Raw genomic sequence first — 15444 nt, 5'->3', positions numbered from 1 at the left:
CGAGTCATATCTGACTAGCCCTGTTGTTTAAATTATATGATAATCATTATTTGGTCAGAAAGAGTAATCCACTTGGTATTGGTACAAGGGAAAATTCAGAATTTAATCACCTACGTGCTGAGGGTAGGTCGAAGATGAAGAGCGTGTACGTATATAAATGCGAACATATAGGACTATGCGGGCACCTACATTAGTAGTAATTCAAATTTAAACTCACCCCCTTTTTGTTCATTGATTAATAGTTTCGTTTTGTGACTGGATGTGTAACTCGTTCCACCACCAGATAAATTCGGTACTTCCTGATCCATGATTTCATCAGTTTTCATCGGTTTCATAACGTCCGCAATGAATTGTGGATGCACATAAGCGTCACGTATTTTATAATGAAGCAATAGACACCTAATTTTATTGAAAAGGAAATATGAGGTTTTCCATTGCATATATTCATTTATGTAAATACGTTTATATCGTCTATGAAAGCTCAAACCACATATAAAACGTTTTCCACTCGAGAGGGGTTGGTTGGAACTTTCACCGACGATATTTTAGACTGCAAATTATATTAACGACAAGCTCTTGTATAATTTGAACCAATTGACATTCTATATATATTTTTTTCCCATCTTGACAAATTCTTGTTCTTCATAGGTCAGCTCACGTTGACCCTCTGATGAAAGATATGAATAGAGACTTGAAAATAAGCCTGCCTCCTGTTTTTGGCTGGATTTCTCTAATTTCAAAAGCATTTTTCAACTTTCCTCACAAAAGTCTTCCACCTCAATCAACGACTTTGGCAAGAATTTTAAACGGAAGAGTTGCAGGAATAGTTCCAAAATATGTTTCCATCCTTCACGCAAACAGTCCCAATACTCATGAACCAGTGCGCATGGCGGCTTGTACCTTGGCATTGGTAAGGTAAGAGCCTCCGGCTGTGAAAAATTCGAAAGTGTGGTATATTTGCAAAGCGTTAATATGAGCGCATCGCAATTTGCATACAAACTGTAGTGCGCAGCCATGCCAGCGCATTTGGCGAAATCATTCAGTAGACGTTGATAGCCATTATCTAAGCATTTGTCGAACATGCAGCTTAAAGCACTTAGTGAAGCACCTTCCACAAACAATTCTCACGTACCAGACCTGTTTGTTCATCTGGCATTATGTTCCTCGTTTTTAATGGCTTGAAAAATATTTGACAACATCTCTTGATCAAAATCATTGCCACCATTTAGGCCACGTCAGTTTTTGGCGAAGTCCTCTGATGTCATTGGCACATGCAGGCGTTTTGCATTCGAGTTATATTGATCCATACTTAACATGATGGTGGCATAAGCCAAACTGAAGGTTGCTTCTGTGTCGGCAAATGGCTCAGTGTTTTGTATATGCCGATGAGCAGCAAAGTGTTCAAGTACAAGGAAAATTAATGGCGCTTCGCCCGGCAAACGGAACGTCTCCAAGTACGAACGCAGCGCCTGATCCACTCTCAAACCAGCAAAATGAAATGAAAATTCTTCAAAATCTTTGAATCAACACTCTTTTTCTTCGATGTATATTCACCAATCGTTTTTTATCAAGCCCCGGATTCTCACGCAAAAACCAGTCATGGGATCGAGTTGCGAGCTCAATATACCACGCTCTTGGAAGTATTGTATACCCTTATCGGGTCGTTGATTAAACAGTTCCGTACCTTGTGTGAGCAAACTTTTTTTCTCTTTGATATTTTGGAGATACTCGCGCGCTAGGCCTGCATTGGCTACACCACCGCCAGCGCCTAGGCGTAAACATGATGAGCTATTAATGAGTTTGGATATGTTTTCCACAACCGATTTATTATCATAATTGCTGCCATCGATTATAATGCTCTCCAGTTCAGAGTTATGACGTGAATGACGCGTGGGACTAGTTACACCTGTGGCCGAATTGCCACAAACTTCATTATCAACATTTTTTGAGGCAACACAATTATCTTCGATACTCTCAATAACCGAAGTCAAGTGCCCAAGTGTGTACTATAGACATGTTTTTTAGCAGAGTGTATTTGAGGAGTAAGCTTCCTAGACCCTCAACCAAGTCGGTACAATACAAGTCGCAATGGTAATTGAAGTACCGTTCCGAAACAAAACCTGGTACCCAAAGCTGAAGCAAAGTGTCCAATGCTAGCTCGCGCATTTCATAAGGCGTTTTTGGGCTATCGCTAGACATAATCTCAGATATTTTTTTTTTTTTGAGATAAGCTTCTAATTGGAATTTCAAGTGACCGCGCAATGATTCGAAGAGTAAAAAGCACAGCTGTAGATCAGCTGTAAAAATCGTTATGCGTTCGGAATTGAGTAATGCAAACCAATCCCTGCACAAGTCATCTTTGGCCAACTCCAACAGCGTATCGTATTCGCCAATTTTATCTGCACCCACCTTAAGGGCAATAGTGAGTAAACTTAAGCCCATATGAATCATGGTATCTGTATTCTGCTTATTTAAGGGATTGCAGAGCAATACAAGGAAACGGAAAACTTCCGGCATGCATGGCAAACCATAGGGAAGCAATGATGCTGAGCCATCTGACCCATCAATAGAATTTTGTTGTGTTGTTGGAGCACCCCTTTGCAATGCCGGTAACCTAAAAAAGAAAAAAAACCGAAGAAAAAAACAATAAATCCCGGTACCCATGCCAATGTGTAGGATCGTCACCATCATCCACGCCAGTAACCTGAAATGAGAAAAAAATTAATTAATTAATAAAGAAAATATATTAAATTATCACACAATAAAATTTACTTACCAATTTTTTCTCGTCCACAATCAGCGTACGCTACCCACGCGCCGTAAATTTCAAAAGAATGAAAATGAAGTAACGGAGAGGCGAATAAGCTAATCAGTCGATTTGATTCCCCCGTTTATTTCAATAACATTGAAATTTACATTCTATACATATGTATGTATGTTTGAATATTCACATTCTTTCTATACATCTGTATGTTTGAATGTTCAAATTTTTTCTCTACATCTGTATGTTTGAATGTTCACCTTTTTGGTCGTTGCTGCTGGGTAACAGTGCGCGGACCTTTAAAAGCAAAATGTTGGCAGACGAAAAAATGGAAATAGTAGTAGTTGGTAGATTTTGGTCCGGAAAACAAAATTACAATTTATATTTGTACATAACAATTATAATAAATTAAATAAATTAAATAAAGCACATTTTATGGAAATCAAACTCTCAACAAAAATTTGCAAACAAAATCCATGTAAATGTGTAGATACATAGCTTATGATACTTGCCTTTTTCCTGTATTTCGAGCTATAAACACCCACGAAACTTTTGCCACAACGTCCAATTTTCCAATGTACCAAAAATACCTGGTTATCAATATGAAAATATGAAAAGATTATTTAAAGATACGAAACACTTTGCATCCACTGTACCTGCTGTCTACGCATCAGCTAAACTACTAACATTATAAATTACCTTGCTCTTCCACCAACTACAACTACTAAATTTTCAAAATAATTAGCTACACATTTATCTTATTGGTTCTAAATTTAATATGAACCAAATGAAATAAAATAGCAATGAAAATCTGCGTTTCATATAAACAGTAAAGAAATCTAATTATGATAAAAGTAGCGCAAGTAAGGAAATAAAAAGAGGAGACCTAGTGTTAGTTAGAGAAGAATCCTCTCATAGGCTAGATAATAGATAAAAAGAAAGTTATAAAGTAAAAAGTATAGATAGAAATAATAATTATACGTTAATACCTAATAGGATAGGAAATAGAGATAGCACAACCAAAATAAAAGAAATAATAATCCATAAAAATGTGCTTAAACCAGTATAGAACATTCAATACTACATAACACATATCATCTGAAAAAAAAAGAAACCGAAACAATCGCACTATAAGCATTTCAATTCACTCAACATTATAACTATGTGAGACAGAAAATGTAAATAATAAACACTAACCCATGTTGGTATCGAGTGACTATTACCTCATAATAAATTAGCAAACATAACTGATTTTAGGTGGGTCGACACACTTAAAATTCTGATATATAAAATTAAATGTCAATAACACTTGAAGCAAAGCATTTGTTGCGGTCACCCTGTGCGACGGATCTGGACATAACATCTGGCAACCTCATTTTCGTGCCATGTCAGCAAATGACAAATGTCAGTTGCACGCTCATCGGTGCAATTTCCGCGGCCAACTTCCCTTTTAATCGACAGCAGCGGAGGCGAACACACGCGCCAAATAAAGAAGAGGAAAAAAAACAGGAAAAGTTCTTCCCACAAAATGTATCGGGTCATTACTTTCGGTTTCGGAAGCTATCCAGTGATCACAAAATAAGCGTATCACTTCGCCCGACTGGCCACTGAGTTTGGCGATTGTATGTGGCAGAATCCACTTTTTCTCAGCACGGCCTATACGTGTCTGCACTGCAATTTTTTGGCCATCCTGCATCAAAACTTACATTTTTATAAAGTGTACTATATTCGTCAGCGGCGTCGGAAAGAGGTAAGGTAGTGTAACTAATACGGGGGTAGTAAATTAATATCTCGTCCCCATAGCTGCAGTCTGGTCCAGCCGGGCGAAACAACTGCCGTGTCGCCAGGACGATCGGGGCCACGTGGTTGGGAAATCAACCACGGCAACTACGAGTACATTGATCGGCCCAGCGCGAAAAGGCGAGAGGCAAATGGCCGCATATCCGCGACCGATGTAAAAGCGTAACATCACCAGGCATCTAGGACCATACCCAAAAGCGCCATACCCACTTCCTCTAAGCACAATATCGATACAGGACTACATCCAACTAATGAAGCAGCACTCTGGTCGGACGGTTTACGGGTTTTTCTAGTTTAAGCATATATTTAGTAACGGGTAGAAGCACATATATGTTTTTGTATACAGCCATATATTTGGTGGAGAATTTCGGGGAGTGTTCGGTAGCACCGCGAATAACGTAGGTTCGTCCCTCGAAATACACATCCAAAATTCAAGTTTGATTGAATAAGAATTATAGGGAAGGGTCCGAAGAGAGGGTAATAATTCGCCACCGCGGGGTTATGCAATTACCCTGAGAGTATTCCCTGATACAAGACGTATTGTAGGGCTGGGTGGGAATTTGATCTATTCGTCGGATGTTCTCCTAGAGGAATCTAACCCGTTCGGGTTCCTTTTGCATTGTGTTTTCTTTTCTTTTGGAGGGCGAACCGACGTTCGCATATATTCCTGACATTGCGTTGGTATAGCGGTGACTGCACTCAGCAAAGGATCCCGATAACGCCAAATGTTGGTATCACATATATACGTTTGTTAGTTTGTGGATAACCCATGTAACCATGAATGAAAATTGAATTGAATCCAATATTGTAGATAAACTATAGAGAATAAATAATCATACGTTTATATACTCCTAGGTCAAAGTAGTTGATATGTTAAGCATTTATGTACACTTAAGCTAAACCCGGTTGAATCGGTCGAATATTTAAATAAGCCGAGTAGCTCATAGAATATAGACAGAATCGGTCACTTAATTAGACCTCAAATTAAATTTATATGTTAGAGCGTAAGATTCCGACGAAATAGAGGTAGTGCCCGATGGTAAGGCACCCAAGTGCATGAGTGCATATGTATAAGGTGGAGGGCGTGGGGAATAGGTGTCGGTTGCACCAGTTAAGGTGCGTATAAGGACTCATATAAAGAGCGGCTAGCATTGCCATAGATCCCACACCATACATACCCCAAGTATATATATATATGCACGCATGCATGGTCATGGGCAAGGGAAGGGATGTTCAGGTACATAATTTTTAAGCTTAATTAGTTGTGAATTTTTGTTTTGAAATCATAGCTACATATGATAGCATACGCATTTATATGACATATTAATACAACAAACATGAAATGTTAACTTTGCAGATTTGGTGACGATATTCTTTTAGATGTGGGGGAGACGGACGGACATGTGGACAGTAAGGGGGGGGGGTGAATTTTAAGGGGGGCGGGGGAGAGACCGGCATTCATTTTGGGGTCGGCAACAAAATCATTAGCCATTGTCGGCCATGGAAGGGTGGGTTGTGAATGGCTGGCCAATCGTCATCGTTGGCCAAGGGGGGGGGGGGGGGGGGGGGGGGGGGGGGTTAACTTTGCAGAATTGGTGGCGATATTCTTTTAGATGTGGGGGAGACGGACGGACATGTTGATAGTAAGGGGGGGGGGGGGGAGAGACCGGCATTCATTTTGGTGTCGGCAACAAAATCATTAACCATTGTAGGCCATGCAAGGGTGGGCTGTGAATGGCTGGCCAATCGTCATCTTTGGTCAAGGGGGGGGGGGGGGGGGGGGGGGGGGGGGGGTTTCCCGAGCAGCGTGGTATTCCTAGAGTGAACATGGAGAGTATCAGGTATGTATTTTTTTCTTGTGTGGTGCGGTTGGCATGACTCAGAGTCGCAGGAACCACCCCGTAGTCCGGCGAGCTAGCTCATGCTGAAAGCAAGCATACCTGCGCGACGACTGGGACATGCAACATGATGGTGAGGCAATCGGGAGAGCATGCATCCGCCTGGTAGAAACACCGCACGTAACACATTATTCATAAACACAAGCACATAACCATACAAATGTACATATATATATATTATACTTCAAAAAAAAAAAAAATTTTTTTTGTACAAACAAAAGAACAATAGAAAAAAATTGTGTCAACACGAAAATCACACATGGCAAGCAAATGTAAACGGATATAAAAATAAGTAAACAACGCTTCACGCTCAATATCAAATTACCGCAAAACAATAAAGTACAATATCAAACTAAAAAGCAATTACAATTTGGTAAACTCTACATGGTCATTAAATCACTTTAAGAATCACATACAATTGTTCTCAAGTGTATGCGATTCTATTTAATGGCGGCTGATGTGGTATTACCGAATTACAAGATATTTATACTTATGTACACGCCAGAATAGGTCTAATTTGAAATAAATAAACAAATGAATTACACTTTCGAACACACACGAATTACTCATATCGGCATAACTAAGTTACATTGAACCCAGCGGGGAGCCATATCCATTTACAGTTGCTTAACCCGTAAACATACCTGAATGACAACGTCAGTTTGCCTGTGCGACTGGCCAAACATTATTACATAGTTAGGTAATAAGAATATTGTACTGAATATGTATATAGAAATAGAATGTAGTTATTTTTAGTGTGTAAATATTGTACAAAAATATTGTAATAGTATTTGTTTAGGCCCAATGCCTAACTTTCACTTGATTGACGGCGCCCCTCCCTAATGGTTTAAAAATATTTCCAGCCACGCACAATCACGCCGCCCTTGTGCGCATGCATACACATGTATGCGTTTCATTCACAAGCATGTGTGTGTGTGCAGGTTGTCAGCACCCATGCACGTATATGTGGGGGTGGATGTGTGTGTAGCTTTTCCCCTCCTTAATACCAGAGGACTTTTTCGCGGCTTAGCGGTTGTCATCAACGAGACAACCGGCCTCTTTCTCGATTGACCGCCAACCAGCACACATCGCCGAGGATCACCGTCATCACTTTACACTCAAAGGTAATATTGTATCCATTTATATATTTTCTTACACCTTAATTAAAGCACTATTATAACGAGGAAATCCTCTTTGCGTTTTTTCTTCTCTTTTTATTTTGAGTGAACCATCCATTCCAAGATCGACCCGTGTGCGCCTACCCACTGCCGGTTTCAGACGCACCCAGGCCGAACATTGGTCCTCCTCACCAGGAACTGAAAGCACCTTTTTATATATATACAGTCCACATATCAACCTGCACAGCACATTTGCATACCACACAATTTGCCAGAGGATTGCCACAAAAAAATTTATTAGCCACAGCACATCTGCTTTTGTCAAAGGATTTGCCCCAGCAGCCAAAAATAACACCCAGTTTGAGCGTTACATACTATACAACACGATATTATTAACAGCCACCGGAACCACAGCCATCACAAAAAACAATAAGAAGTAATTGTTGTATTTCTTGCCACTTTTTTTTGAGTGTTGATTAGTGAAAAATAAAGAAATAATGCGTATTTTGCGCGAAAAAAGTGAAATCAGACAAGGTGAAGTCTATTTTAGTGAGCACCAGTTTTTCCTTCCTTTACTTCTTTTCCAAATTTAAATCAGTTGTGTTTAAATTTGTTTCATCCCTTGTGATTTTCTGGTTTATCCCCCCGCGGTAAGGTTTTCCAGACACAACACAAGGCAGATAGTAACATAACCTCATTTCCAAGCAACTTCACTACATCAGTTTTGTTGTTGTTTTTTTTTTTTAGATCACAAGTACAAAATTATTGCATTTTAATTAATACGGTGCTCACTTCACTTTTTAAACAATTTCTACACTTTTTTTGCGCTCATTTTCGAATATAGCACGCACTTTTCACTATTTAAAAATACACCCACTATTTGTAGAGGTGGCGAGTGGTCCCCTTCTTTGTTGTTGCCGCTGAGACAAAAAGGTTGTACATTAAATCTTTTGCTGTTGTCGCTGCTGTGACAAAAGTCCATAAAACAAACCCTTTCTCGTTTTCGCTACTGACAAAGTCTGAAATAAAAGTAATAAATATAAAACGTCGAATTTCAAAAGTTTTTATTTACGGCTGGGAAGGTATTTTAACTCTGAGGAGTTCTATTTTTCTAACCGGAAATTTTCTCCTTAATAAACGTTAATAAAACAATGGAAACCTACATCCGTTTAGCAGAATCAATCGCAGAGTTTGATAAAGATTACAGCCTTATTCTGGAAAGCGACCATAGCAAACACACCCTTGCAATACAGCAGGAAGAGTTGCGATCCTTGTGGAAGAAGGTAAAGTCTGCGTTTGATTCGCTATTGGGATCTGATGAGGTGTCAGCGGATGACGTTATGGCGGTCAGAAAGAAGCAAAAGGTAGCATACGCAATCTACGTGCGATGTTCAGCGTCTATATCTGCTGAGGCAGAAAAATACAAGAAGGATGAAAAGAACGCTAACCCTGAGCAAGAACCTCATGGGCATAAAATTCGGCTCCCTGCTTGCGACACGGAAGTTTTTAAAGGGGATAATTTATATAAATAATTCTAGCTTGACAGGGGTGGAAAAGTTATTCCATCTCAACAAGAAAACGCAGGGCGAAGCAAAAGATATCGTTAAAAAATTCCCTCTCACAAATGAAGGTTTCGAGATGGCCTGGAAAAACTTGTGTGAAAGATACGAGAACAAACGTATCTTAGATAACACACAACTACAAATTCTATTTAACTTAAAAAAGGTAGAAAGTAAGTGTGTTAGTTCAATAAAAAAGCTACAAAATGATATAAATAATTGTATTTCGTCCCTCAAATGCCACAAAATTGACACTTCCAATTGGGATGCAATCCTGACCTATCTCTGTTCAACCAAGTTACCAGAGAGCACGTTGGCTCTATGGGAGCAAAGTATAGAATATAAAATATACATATCCAAGTGGGAGGATATGGATAAATTCCTGTCTAATCGGTTTCAGACACTTGAAACAGTGTCTGATTTTACAGGGCATGCCACTTCGAAAGTGCAAAAACCAAACGCGTCGCGACAATCGCCAGAAACCTCTCCGAAAAGACTTGGTGCTTTTCAAGCAAAAGTATCCAAGCAAACAATAAAATCAATTTGCAAAATGTGTAAATCCCCTGAACACAGATTACGCAACTGTTCACGCTTCTGCGAGTTAACCCTAGTAGAAAGGATTAAATTTATAAAATCCGCAAGTGACTGCCTGAATTGCTTATCCCCAGGACACACCGTGACGAAGTGCACCAGTTCCTACAACTGTTCCAAATGCCACTCTCGTCACCACACGCTCCTGCATGCGGATACATCTCAGCACACGGCTGTACGCAATCCTTTCAAAGATGCGGATAATATCCCAACCACATCAGCACAGGCGCGACAATCTGCAAACCAGAATGTAAAATCCTGTCATGTCAATTCCAGCACAGGCGTGCTATTAGGAACTGCTCGCGTACACATTCACCACAATGGTACCGACTTCTCCGCGCGGGCATTAATTGATTCAGGGTCTGAATGTTCTTTCATAACAGAAAGACTGAAACGCAGAATCAATTTGCCGGCGAGGAAAATGCAAGCTTAAGTGTCGGGCATCACCAATGCAGTATCTGCTCAAGTTAGAGAGGCATCCACCATCGAATTACGTTCACCAGTGGATCCATGCTTCAGCTTGACTACTCCAGTTGTGATTCTAGCCAAACTTACTGGGAATCTGCCATCCTGCCATATCAACACGATGACTATGCAGGCATTCCCAGACTTGGTTCTGGCAGACAAGAGGTTCTACGTCAACGAAGATGTAGACCTCATACTTGGTGGAGACATATATCCCCAAATTATAATGAGCTGTCTGGAAAAGAATGTGCTTAATACACTTCTGGCCCAAGAGACAGTGTTCGGTTGGATACTAACCGGTCGAGTTGAAGCACCGAGTCCAACGAAGAGCATCGTGTCATTTTACAACGAGGTTGCGTTGGACAACCAATTAAAAGCTTTCTGGGAGATAGAAAATGTTCCCAAAAATAAAATGCTTAATGAAGAAGAAAGGTATTGTGAACAGTTATTTAAGGAAACGACAAAACGTGATGAAAATGGGAGGTATACAGTTTCGCTACCATTCAGGCAGGATTACCCTGAGAATATTAAATTAGGACCGTCCCTAAAGCGCGCATGTTCACAATTCTTCAGAAATGAGGGGCGATTGTTGAAAAACCAAGAGTTAGGGAGAGAGTATGTTCGGGTGTTGTCAGAATACGAAACGCTTGGACGTATGAGAAAAATCAAGAATAATGTACCATCCGACGATTCGGATAATTATTTCCTGCCCCACCACGCCGTTGTAAAGGCAGAAAGTACCACTACCAAGGTGCGCGTCGTTTTCAACGCGTCAAGTCCGACGGCGAATGGCATTAGTCTAAACGACATACTCCACCCAGGCCCAGTACTCCAAGCAGACTTGCCCATTTTAATTCTACGATGGAGACTGTACCGCTTTGTCTTTAATAGTGACATAGAAAAGATGTATAGGCAAATTTGGGTTACCGATAATCACGCCAAATTTCAAAGAATTGTCCATCGAACATCCCCCAACGAACCCATCAGTCTTTACGAACTAAAGACTGTCACATTTGGTGTAAACTGTGCCCCTATCTCGCGATACGGTCACTTCTGCAATTGGCTGATGATGTAGAAAATACCCACCCAATAGCATCGAATATACTACGAGTAAGTATGTACGTCGACGACGTTTTATCGGGAGGACACACAATCGCGTCAACCATCAGAGCAAGAAACGAGATTCGCGAAGCATTACACTCAGCTGGTTTTCCATTGCGCAAGTGGACATCAAATTGTGAAGAAATCCTTCAGGACATCCCCAAAACGGATCTGCTCAGCGAGAACTTCCTAGTGTTTGAAGAGGCTAGCTCGGTGAAGGCATTCGGAATATGATGGAACACGCACTCAGACATGTTTTACTTTACAGCAGGAGCTTTAGAGAATGGCGAGAACATCACCAAACGCGCACTCCTATCCGCTATAGCCAAACTCTTCGACCCTTTAGGCTGGCTTGCACCAATGGTCATAGTATCAAAAATATTAATGCAGAATAACTGGTTAGAGGGCACCGGGTGGGACGAACCTGTCTCCCCAACTACCTTGGAACGGTGGGAAAATTTCACCCAAAACTATAGCGAAATAGATAACATCAGGATACCGCGGTGGGTAAATTTTTCACCGGAAGACGACATAGAAATCCACGGCTTCTGTGACGTTTCCGAGAAAGCATATGCGGCAGCGGTATACATGCGCGTGAAAAGAGGCGATCAGGTTTTCACACACTTACTTTTAGCAAAAACCAGAGTAGCTCCAGTGAAAACCATCTCGCTACCACGTTTAGAACTCTGCGGCGCCGTGCTGCTCGCAGAAATCATGGAATCAATATTCCGAAACATTCATTTGGGACCGGCAGAAGTTCATCTCTGGACGGATTCAACCATCGTACTAGCATGGATAAGAAAGCCGCCCTGTTCCTGGTCAACCTTCGTCGCACACCGAATCACTAAGATCATCGATATGGTCGGTAGCAAGGACTGGCTTCACGTGGACTTGGAATCTAATCCAGCGGATCTAGGAAGCAGAGGACTACTTGTATCAGAGTTGGTCAACAATTCGTTGTGGTGGCTGAGGCCTTCTTGGCTGCAAGAAGACAATTCCCACAGGCCAGCACAAGATACCGAATACAAAACGTCCGTTGAGGAGAAGAGCGCACAAACATATGCCACGACAAGGGTAGATCAAATAGATATTCTCGACCGATTTTCAAATCTGCCCAGGGCTTTGAAAGTTCTATCCTATGTTAGGAGATTCTATAAAAGAACGCATCCTAAAACTAAAGCAATGTTCCACGAAAGGTTGTGTATAGTCTCAGCCGATGAGATTAAGGCAACGGCTCAAGCACCAATACGAGTCTGCCAGAAACAATTTTACGGGAGAGAATATTTAAAATTGAAAAATAGGGAACCTATTGATCGGAAGAGTGAAATACTGTCACTCAACCCATACATCGACAAAGATGATATTATTAGAACAGGGGGCGTCTAGGGGCTTCAAAAGACATGTCATACAACGAGCGTCATCCCATCATCTTGCCTTACAATTGTAGGCTGTCTCGCCTTACAGTCATGATGTTTCATCATGATTCCCTTCATGGCGAGAACCAGCTCATGCTCCGTCACATCCGAACCCAATATTGGATACCGAATGTTAAGACCATGATCAGAGCCATCATCCACAATTGCAAAACCTGCATTTTTCACCGGAAGCAGGTACAGTCCCAACTTATGGGTACCCTTCCCTGCGAACGTACCACTTTTACCCACGCGTTCACCAATACCGGGGTAGACTTCGCAGGACCTTTCGAAATCAAAAGCTACCGCGGCAGGGGGTGTCGGCTGTCCAAAGGCTACGTGTGCCTTTTTGTCTGTTTCTCCACTAAGGCCATCCACTTAGAAGCCACTAGTGACCTTAGTACCCCATGCCTTCTCGCAGCCTTTTCGCGTTTTATCGCGAGAAGAGGATGTCCGAAAACATATACTCCGAAAATGGTACAAACTTTGTCGGAGGGTCAAGATCTTTACGATCCGAATGTAAAGCCTTTCTGGCAGAAAGTCGAGACAAAACAGTCTCAAAGTATAGCCATCAAGCATTAAACTGGCATTTTATTCCCGCCGCGGCTCCACATATGGGCGGCTTGTGGGAGGCAGGAGTGAAGAGCTTCAAAATCCACTTCAAAAAGATCGCGTCTCCCCACAAGTACACCATGGAGGAGTTCCAAACACTTTTGTGCAGGATTGAGGCTTGCCTCAACTCGCGCCCGCTCAGTTCAGGGTCGAATGACCCAACGGATCTGGAACCACTAACTCCAGGACATTTCCTAACGGGCAGCCACCTACTGGCTCCACCAGAACCAGATGCTAGTGAGAGCTCTGCCTCGATGATCAATCGGTGGCAGAAGCTCAAAGCCCTCCATCATACTTTCTGCAAGCGATGGAAGGTGGAATATCTATCCGAACTTCAAAAACGAGTGAAGTGGAAGCATCCTAAACAAAACATACAAGTGGGAGATCTCGCTGTCCTCAAAAAGGACAACTTATCTCCCAACGAATGGAGGTTAGGTCGAGTCGTCAACGTACACCCCGGCAAAGATAACCGAGTTCGCGTAGTCGACCTCATAACAGAGACGGGTCAAGTCAGACGACCTTTGGTCAAACTGATCCTTCTTCAAACGGAGGAGATGGATTGCGAGAAGGCCAATAGCTCCTCATAACAATCCCTCCGTTCCTCTCCCTCACGCCCTTCCGAACTCCACCTTCCTTTCGAGACCCAAAACAAACCCAAATCGACTCGCTCCCCCGAACGAGGACACCATACCGCTCACTCGTTATCCCATAATGAGGATACCAGAACAGCCCTAACGCAGATCCGCTATCTGCCACAGAACATAAAGGCCTTCGGCCTATTTTATTTACAATTATCAAGAAGCAACCCCAATCCACTCGTTATCCCATAACGAGGACAACAGAAAAGCCTACCGCAGAAGGGCGAACCAATCTGCCACAGAAAACAGCTGCACTCGTTGGCACCCAACGAGGCCCATCGCAAACCTACCGCTGATGAGAAAACTCATCTGCCCCAGATATTAGCAGGGTTAAATTCGTTATACTTTTAGAAATTTTAATAAAGTCAACCCGAATATTTCAGAGCAGCACTTGACTACTCAAAAATTCGAACGAAAACCCCACAACTTTCAAATAATTTTAAAAAATTTAAGCGTTCAGCTTCATAGCTCATTAATTTTGAGCGCAAAGAAAATATTTTAAATGTCACGCCTCAAAATGATTAAAACGTTCATATTTAAAGGTGTCTTCAACTCGCAAATTAATGCATCGTCCAAAAATGGACCGTAAATGTGAGAATTTTTTGAATAATCATTGACGATCCATATTTCCAAACGCTTTACGTCATAATGTATATCATTATGAAATTAAACTCTAATGGGTGGAGAGCCAATCTCTGATCATATTCGGGAACATGTTCTTTAACAAGTATAAAACCCATTATTCCATCATCTTAAAGCATTTTTTAATATTTAAAGAGAGTCTATAACGTAGACACCACGAATGAACAGCGTCAATATCCCGTTGAAACTTAGCTTCATCAGAAGAATCCCTGACTACCGCGAAAATTTTGAGATCATCTGCAGACAGTAAATAATTTGCAAATAAAAAGCAACTACTTATGTCGTTGATGAAAAGAACAAATAGGAGAGGGCCTAGAACGCTCATCATCTTAATAGTCATCAAAGATAGTCAGCCACGATTCAGAAAGCTGAATAGGAAATGATTGAAGAGTTCCAATCACCTAAAGTAACCACATTAGATGCGAAGAGGATTCCACCATGTGACTGGAAAACTTTATATATTCAGTTTTTTGAACATTACGAGTCATATCTGACTAGCCCTGTTGTTTAAATTATATGATAACTCATTATTTGGTCAGAAAGAGTAACCCACTGGGTATTGGTACAAGGGGAAATTCAGAATTTAATCACCTACGTGCTGAGGGTAGGTCGAAGATGAAGAGCGTGTACGTATACAAATGCAAACATACATGACTATGCGGGCACCTACATTAGTAGTAATTCAAATTTAAACTCACCCTCTTTTTGTTCATTGATTAATAGTTTCGTTTTGTGACTGGATTTGTAACTCGTTCCACCACCAGATAAATTCGGTACTTCCTGATCCATGATTTCATCAGTTTTAATCGGTTTCATAACGTCCCCAATGAATTTTGGATGCACATAA

At 41.2% G+C, this 15444-nt stretch overlaps 1 pseudogene; it reads right to left on the bottom strand.

Moving 5' to 3' along the window:
* Positions 1–602: 602 nt before the first annotated feature.
* LOC137235314 (Golgi-specific brefeldin A-resistance guanine nucleotide exchange factor 1-like) lies at positions 603–15413 on the bottom strand (annotated as a pseudogene).
* Between the last annotated feature and the right edge of the window lie 31 nt (positions 15414–15444).

Source organism: Eurosta solidaginis, chromosome X, assembly GCF_040869045.1.
Source record: "Eurosta solidaginis isolate ZX-2024a chromosome X, ASM4086904v1, whole genome shotgun sequence".
Taxonomy (NCBI): domain Eukaryota; kingdom Metazoa; phylum Arthropoda; class Insecta; order Diptera; family Tephritidae; genus Eurosta; species Eurosta solidaginis.
This window is presented reverse-complemented; position numbering and strand designations above follow the sequence as displayed.